Here is a 7077-nt window from a genome sequence, read left to right as displayed (position 1 = left end):
ATTGATGAACCCCCCCTCCCCACTCCCTACACCTGCATTACAACTTCCAGTACAATGAACACTAGCCTGCAAGGAGGAAATTTCTCTCTTAATTCCAATCTGATTTCTCTGTACCTTGCAACCAAATTGTGTGGTATCATCAACAACTGGATTCTATCATACAGTGCAGGTTGGCAATGAAGAACAATGACAGTATCCTGTATTGTTTGGGTGAGGGCTCTGAGACCTTCTTGGCAGAAAATTCACAGGGAGATGTTTAGTACCCAGCACTGTGATGTTTCTGAATAACCTATGACTTCTGTGTGCCGCATTACTTACTCATGCAGAGTACTTCCATTTAGAGTTTCACTTTGTTATTATATTTTAAGTAGTTCTCAAAATATTATGCTTCCATGTGATGTTTCATATATACATCCTTTTTTGATCTTCTTGCCCATCCCCTTTCTTTTGCCTATTCCTTCTCATCCCCCTTTAATTATTTTTCTAATCGCAGCAATGGCCTCTACTTATATGTATTTTTTTCTCTCATTCTGAGTTAGTTTCTGACTTCTGTAAACCTCAGCCATCCCTTTTATTTAAGAGTGCTATTCTACTAAACAACAAGGCCATATTATAAATAAATATTGTGGACATGAGAATCCCTGGAGTAGAAAGCCCATTGCAAGAGCAATTCAGAAAGCTAAATAAATTTGTAATCAAAAATAATATTTTTTAAAATGGAAGAACAATTAATAATCAGGACACATATTAACAAAGATTACAAAATATTTAGTAGTATCCACTTGAGGCAGAAAAATTGAGGTAATATGGTAAGCTCAGATGAAGATGTTAATTATGTAATTTTAATGTTGATATGAAAAGCAGTGTGACCTACAAATGAAAGAACAATATTTAATAACATGGTTTCACATTTATTTTTTCAAACTGAGGAAGAATTGGTTTATTGGCACAGGCATTCCTTGTTAAATTCATAGGGTTAAGTGATGACTACAACAAAAAGGAGGTTTTCCCAGACTAGCTTTATTGCGATGTCTGTTGATCACCCAGCAAACCGTGACCACAAAGCTTGTTTTAAGCCAAAGAATTAGGACATGATCTTTAAAACTAGTACAGCTCTTCATACTCAGTTGAGGTGACAAGGCATAATATCCTATTAAAAAAGCATCGGCTGAGGACAGGACCAAGGAGAGCTGGCCACATTACCAATGTTGATGGATGCAGATGCCTTCTGAAAAGGTAGTGTTCTTCAGAGAACTGCATTGAGCCACCATCAATACCTGCCACAGACCTGGAAGTGACTAGCTTCAAGGCGCAGCTGACAGGTGGCATTGTCCTCTCATCATGAAGTTGGTGTTCATTCTTTTGGAAATCCTGCAGCGAAAGCCCTTGGGTCTGGGGATGCTGGGATGGGGGTGGGAGGGAAGGCAGGCAGAGCTATACTACAGAGCAGGTACTACAAACAGCACTAGTCTAGGGTCAGGTTAGGATGGAGGCTGTAATCACTCTCATGGGACAGGACAGAGTGCTTGGAGGGAAGCTCTGATGGCAGGCAGCTCTGTCCAATTGCCCAAACCTTGCTGAAAGCATCATGGATATTAGGTGAACTCAAAGAATCAAAGACTCTACTGTCTGCCTCACTCCCTGCCTGGGTTGCTAAATTTTAGAAAAAGCCCCTAAGGACTAGATAATCAAGTCACAGTAGATTAGAATCTTCCCCAGTACTGGTTAGTGTGTGGGATTCAGGCCACAACTTCTGATTCAGTCCCACAGTGGTTCTCTCCTCTGAGGATTTTAAAGAAGTCATTATCTCCTCAGTCAATGTTCCAAGAGTTGGCTGTCAGCCATAAGGGAACTACACACACACACACACACACACACACACACACACAGGCACACACCTCAAGTCCAGGATGCAGATGGCGTGGTCACCCATCATATCACCGGCTTCATGCTTGTATACTCCTGATTTGTAACACAAGAAGTCAGCAAACACAGTGAAGGCAACCTCCACTGGGCCAATTTTGTGTATTTCCACCACTATCTCCTTCTTGCTGTCAGACATGCTGTAGAAGTGCACCCATAATTCTTATTGTCTTTATAGAATGGGGAGTAGCCAGCCTCACAGCTCTTGTACTTGGGAGTATCTCCTCCAGTGCACGGGGGGCGGGGGGGGGGGAGAGAGGGGAGGGAGGACGAGAACCATTAACATGACGCTCACAGGAAGGAATGGTGTATGGCAAACAACTTACATGAGAATTGTAGATTCTACTAGAAACCAGGCCTTTTATCGTCCAGAAGGTCCATGCTCCAGAGGGATAGCCACCATTACAGCCGTCCCCACACTGGATACCATAGCAGGTAAGCAGGTCCTCAGCAGACACCTCCACGTTGACTCGGCCATTGGTATGAATGCATATTCGGTCAGAAATGGCTTTCACTATCACAAATGCCCAACAAGAGCCCCACGACCCCTAATCTCTAATCTGTTCGATGGTCAGGCAGTTTGACCACTGTTCCCCTGCATCAAAGGTTTCAGGTAGATTTAGGTTCTCACAGAACCCAACCCTTTCTGGTAGCTTGAGTCCACCCAGGACTGTACCACACAACTTCTTCAGATAGCTTATGTCAACATTGTAGAAGTTGTGTCCAGCCTGCCATGCTGTATTCTGCTTGTTGATATAGCTAATCAGGTCATTCGACAGTGGGTAGAAAGAAGGCTTGTCATAGGCACAGGTCAGTGCCAGAAAGCAAGAGATAGGGCTCAAGGACCACCACATCCTGGAAGCTGGGTCCTACACTTACCCATCGCAGCACGACAGTCTGGGCCCGCAGCTGCAGAGCTGAACGGAGCTACTCCTGAACTCTCCTGTGCACCCCTAAGTACCTAAACAGCTCACATAGTTTCACAATTTAAAAGACATTGTCTTCAGATCTTGAGTTTTGGTATTTTAATAAAGTCAGATGAAGACTTTAATCATAGATAACACCAAGAGTGAATAATGAAGTATAATTAAGATAAAATAGAACGCACACATTTAATAAGCATGGCCAGATTAATTTATACACATAGACATATGTGCAATATAACCAGGATAATCATGACAAAAATATCCTAGTATTCAAAAAATTTCTTTGTGGTTTGTTACAGGTACTCAAAGAAGTGCTTAAACTTAACTACAATTTTGTCTTTTATTTTTTCGAATATCATATAAATACTGCTACAGAGTAAGTAATATTAAGCAGTAAAATAGTAAGTAGTATATAAGCAGTAGACCCTATAAGATACTTAACATTTTTGAGATGCAGTTGTGTTTAATGTATCACTATTGTTTTAATTTTGGACAGTTCCTATTTTTATTGTCCATCAATCTTCTTATATGTTAAATAAATAGTTTATATAAATTGTGATTTTAAATTATTTACACAATTTACATTACAAAAACAAACAGAAAATGAGATGATGTAAAAAAGAACAGGATAGGTTTTTCATAGGATGAAGCACTTTTTAGTAAAAGAGGTTGATAAATGTTTTAGGTTTATTTACTTTAATTCTATGCTGTGAGTGGTTTGTCTACGCATATATCTATACGTATGTATATTCTGTGATTGTGGAGGCCAGAGAAGACTGTCTGATCCCAAAAAACTAGAGTTATAAGTGTCTGTGAACTACCATGTGGGTTCTTGGAAAAACACTTCTGTCCTCTGGAAGAATAGATTGGGTCCTCTGGAGGAGCAGTCAATGGTCTTAACCATCGAGCCAACTCTCCAACTCCAGTGGAAAACACTTTAAAAATTGAATCATGATATTTCAATCTGGCCTTCATATATAAAAGATGCTACTAGTGTCCAGACAATTGGAGAAGCCATACCAGGATGTAGGACAGCTGGAACTCAATCCAGAACAATAAAGAAAAAAAGACATAGACAGATACTCTGTATCTCCAGAGCTACACTTTAATTATTTAAATTAGTTCTGAGACCCCGTCAATTAACATAAATGTGATAAGGTTTTAGGGTCCCTGAGGGGAGAGGAGCAACAAGTCCTCTCCACTCAGGAATCATGTACAGGATTGACTGTGAGATGGTCAGTTCCCCGAGAAGGGAGAGAGTACGCCAGAGACAGAGGTTTGATATTTAATTGCTCTTTAATAATGCACAACAAACAATATATTATCACCAATGCTAAAGCTATTGTAACAATGAGGTATTGCCACATTTCCTATACATTGTCTCTATCAATATCAATACAATAAACACAAATAGTAAGTTGCTAATTACAGAAGAAATAAACATAGTAGTAAGTACATTATTATTCATGAGTTATATGACCTGAGTCTTTATGACTGTAGTTTCCAGCAGCTTAGGTCCGGAGGAGAGTGCTTGACCAAGAAGATAGGGGTGTTCTGCGGCTTCCAGCAGCTCAGGTCCAGAGAGTGTTTGACCACGAAGTTGGAGGCTTTGGTCTCTCAGCTGTCTCCTTGATGATCAGGTACAGAGTGCTCAGTCTCTCGGCTGCTGCTTTGATGATCCAAGCTGTAGAGTGTTTGGTCTCTCAGCTGCAGAGGAGGTCTGAATGGAGGATCACACTAGGTAACCATTGCTACCAGTGTGATGAAGTACTCTGGCCAAGGGCTCCTCTTTAATGTTTGAATTGGGGTTACTGCTGACGTACATGGCAGATAACCAGATGTGTCTGGTTATCTGTGGGCTATGACTTCATTGCAGGCAGACTTTTAGTTATCATCATACTTTAAAACATGTCCAAACTTGTTTTCTGGACTTGTCCAGACTTGTTTTCTTTCCTATTACAATATGGAGTCAGCTCTGTTAAGGACCTGCTTCTTACAAAGATTTATATAAAAATGACAGTCAGACATAAAATTTTAAAAAAACTGAAGGAGTCCAAATAACTGGTCACATTTAAGAAAAATACAAGTTATTATAACTTCTCTTTTTGATTCTCTATCCCACAAGGTCTAAAATCTTGAGGCAAGGCAGTTTGTCCCGTCTGGGATATAGGCAAACAAAGGTGGGTCAGGAACATATGTCCAATATATACGTCCGGGTCACCATTGTCAGGGTACTCAGCAAGCTCACAAATCAGCATCATTCCTTGTCCCAGCATCAGCGTGTCTCACCAATCACTCTTGCAGCCATGCTCCTTCAGCATTCTGCAGAAAAAACACAAACATGCCCTCTTCCCTATATTAAATACCTGATTGGGAACATGGCATATACCAGTAAGTAGATCCTTTCTTTTCACCTAGGCATAAGTATGCCTAGTTGCAGGGTGAGGGGATCACAACCAGATGTGTGTCAAGGCAAGCTCAGCAGGCAGTCTATTCTTCTTAGCTCTTGTAGCAGACTACAGGCCACCAGGGAGGGTAATGCCTCCTGGGTCCTATAGTTATCTACCCTGGTAAACAACTCCTTCAGGCCTGGTCAAGGCTGAGGGAAGGGTACAATATGGTACTGTAAAGATAGACATTATTTATTAGTTTATTAAGTAGACAAATGATCAAAATAAGAGAATAACACAAGCACATATTAAAAACAGATTTAAACTAGAGCAAATACTAGTAATAACCTGACACAGGGCCTAGAACATGCTCGAAAGGACTTTACACTAATACACGACACATCTGTGCAAACAACCATTCTAAAAGGACTACCTTGTGCAATAAATATGGCAATGCAAAACAAAGGAAACAAAAAAGAAAAAAATCACATTAAAAGAAACTGTGCCCTTGACTTTATCCTTTCAATTAATCAGCTCGATCGTTGCCCTATTTTTTGACCAGTGAAATGAAAATCCTTAATTTTAAAAATAGCTGTCCTAATTTCTTCTATTTTTTTTTTGTAGTACAAATCATCTACCTGTGAATTTGTATCACCAGTAGCACATTATAAACCCATGTTCTCTGTATTTTGCAAGGTGATATAATGGAAGGAAATTGAATTCATGAGTAGAAGACGTGGCTTCAATCATAAGTGAAAAGTATGTAGGTCCAGGGTTTTGTGATCTTCTTCTCACTTAATGTGAACAAGTTTTGAGTATAATTTGTTTTACCTGTGAAATCAAATGTTAGATACACTGACAAAACTAAGAGGCAACACATATCACATATAACACAACATACCTTATCAATGTAAAGCAACCCATCACATTCATTATTCAATTGAAAATAATTTTGAGGAGGAAAAATAAAATGGAGTGACTAATGAGAGATTTGAAGTAAATAAAAGCTCCCCACCTCGCTATAAACATTGGAAGGTCTTAGGCAGGAAGTGTAAATAAATTGAAAAGTGTATTTCCCTTGTAACATTGATGTTACTGAATTCATAGTTTTAGGCTCATTAAAATACTTTTTGATTTTGTCACAGTATCAAGAAATCTTAGGAAATGGCCATTAAAATTCTCCAAAACTTTCCATTTACTTATTCTTAGCTACATCATTAGTTTTGTTTATTTTCTAAGGTATAGGAATTTTTCATTATTTTATTTTTTTCAGATGTTTTCAGAAATCTTCTGAATCTAATGAGTTACCAGATAAATCCATTTTCATGAGTAACTAGCTTTACAAATTATGTTTTTATTGGAAGGAAGCATTTCTAACAGAAAGTTAAGTAATTGATGGCGGAAAAGATTTGATTGGCATGTTTCCCATTTCATATAGACAGTTTGTATGGCTCATTAAGATATGCTGACCTATAACCAACAACATAAATCCTAGATAATACTGACATAAAGCTGAAAGATTAAACTATAAAAAGAAGACAGTCACAGTGCATTAATTACATACAATTAGATTCAGAACTTCTATTTTTCCCCCTTTTAAACATTTTTACTCAGAAAACCTAAGAACTTAACAAAGTTACATATTTATTTGCTTAAAACAGTTATGTATCCTCTTTAAATGTAAGTCTGTCTATCCAAGCAAAACCCTATTATTTTGCTAAAAAAGTGAACGCATTTGTATCTTCAGATCATCCAGACAACGCTGCAATACACAGATATAATTTTTTTGTAACAATCTAGAAACAGCTTGAAGCACAGCTCCTAGGCCTGGACCAAAA

At 38.7% G+C, this 7077-nt stretch overlaps 1 pseudogene; it reads right to left on the bottom strand.

The window, feature by feature from the left end:
* Positions 1-1703: 1703 nt before the first annotated feature.
* LOC117704129 (cathepsin B-like) lies at positions 1704-2777 on the bottom strand (annotated as a pseudogene).
* Between the last annotated feature and the right edge of the window lie 4300 nt (positions 2778-7077).

Source organism: Arvicanthis niloticus, chromosome 2, assembly GCF_011762505.2.
Source record: "Arvicanthis niloticus isolate mArvNil1 chromosome 2, mArvNil1.pat.X, whole genome shotgun sequence".
In the NCBI taxonomy this organism is placed as follows: domain Eukaryota; kingdom Metazoa; phylum Chordata; class Mammalia; order Rodentia; family Muridae; genus Arvicanthis; species Arvicanthis niloticus.
This window is presented reverse-complemented; position numbering and strand designations above follow the sequence as displayed.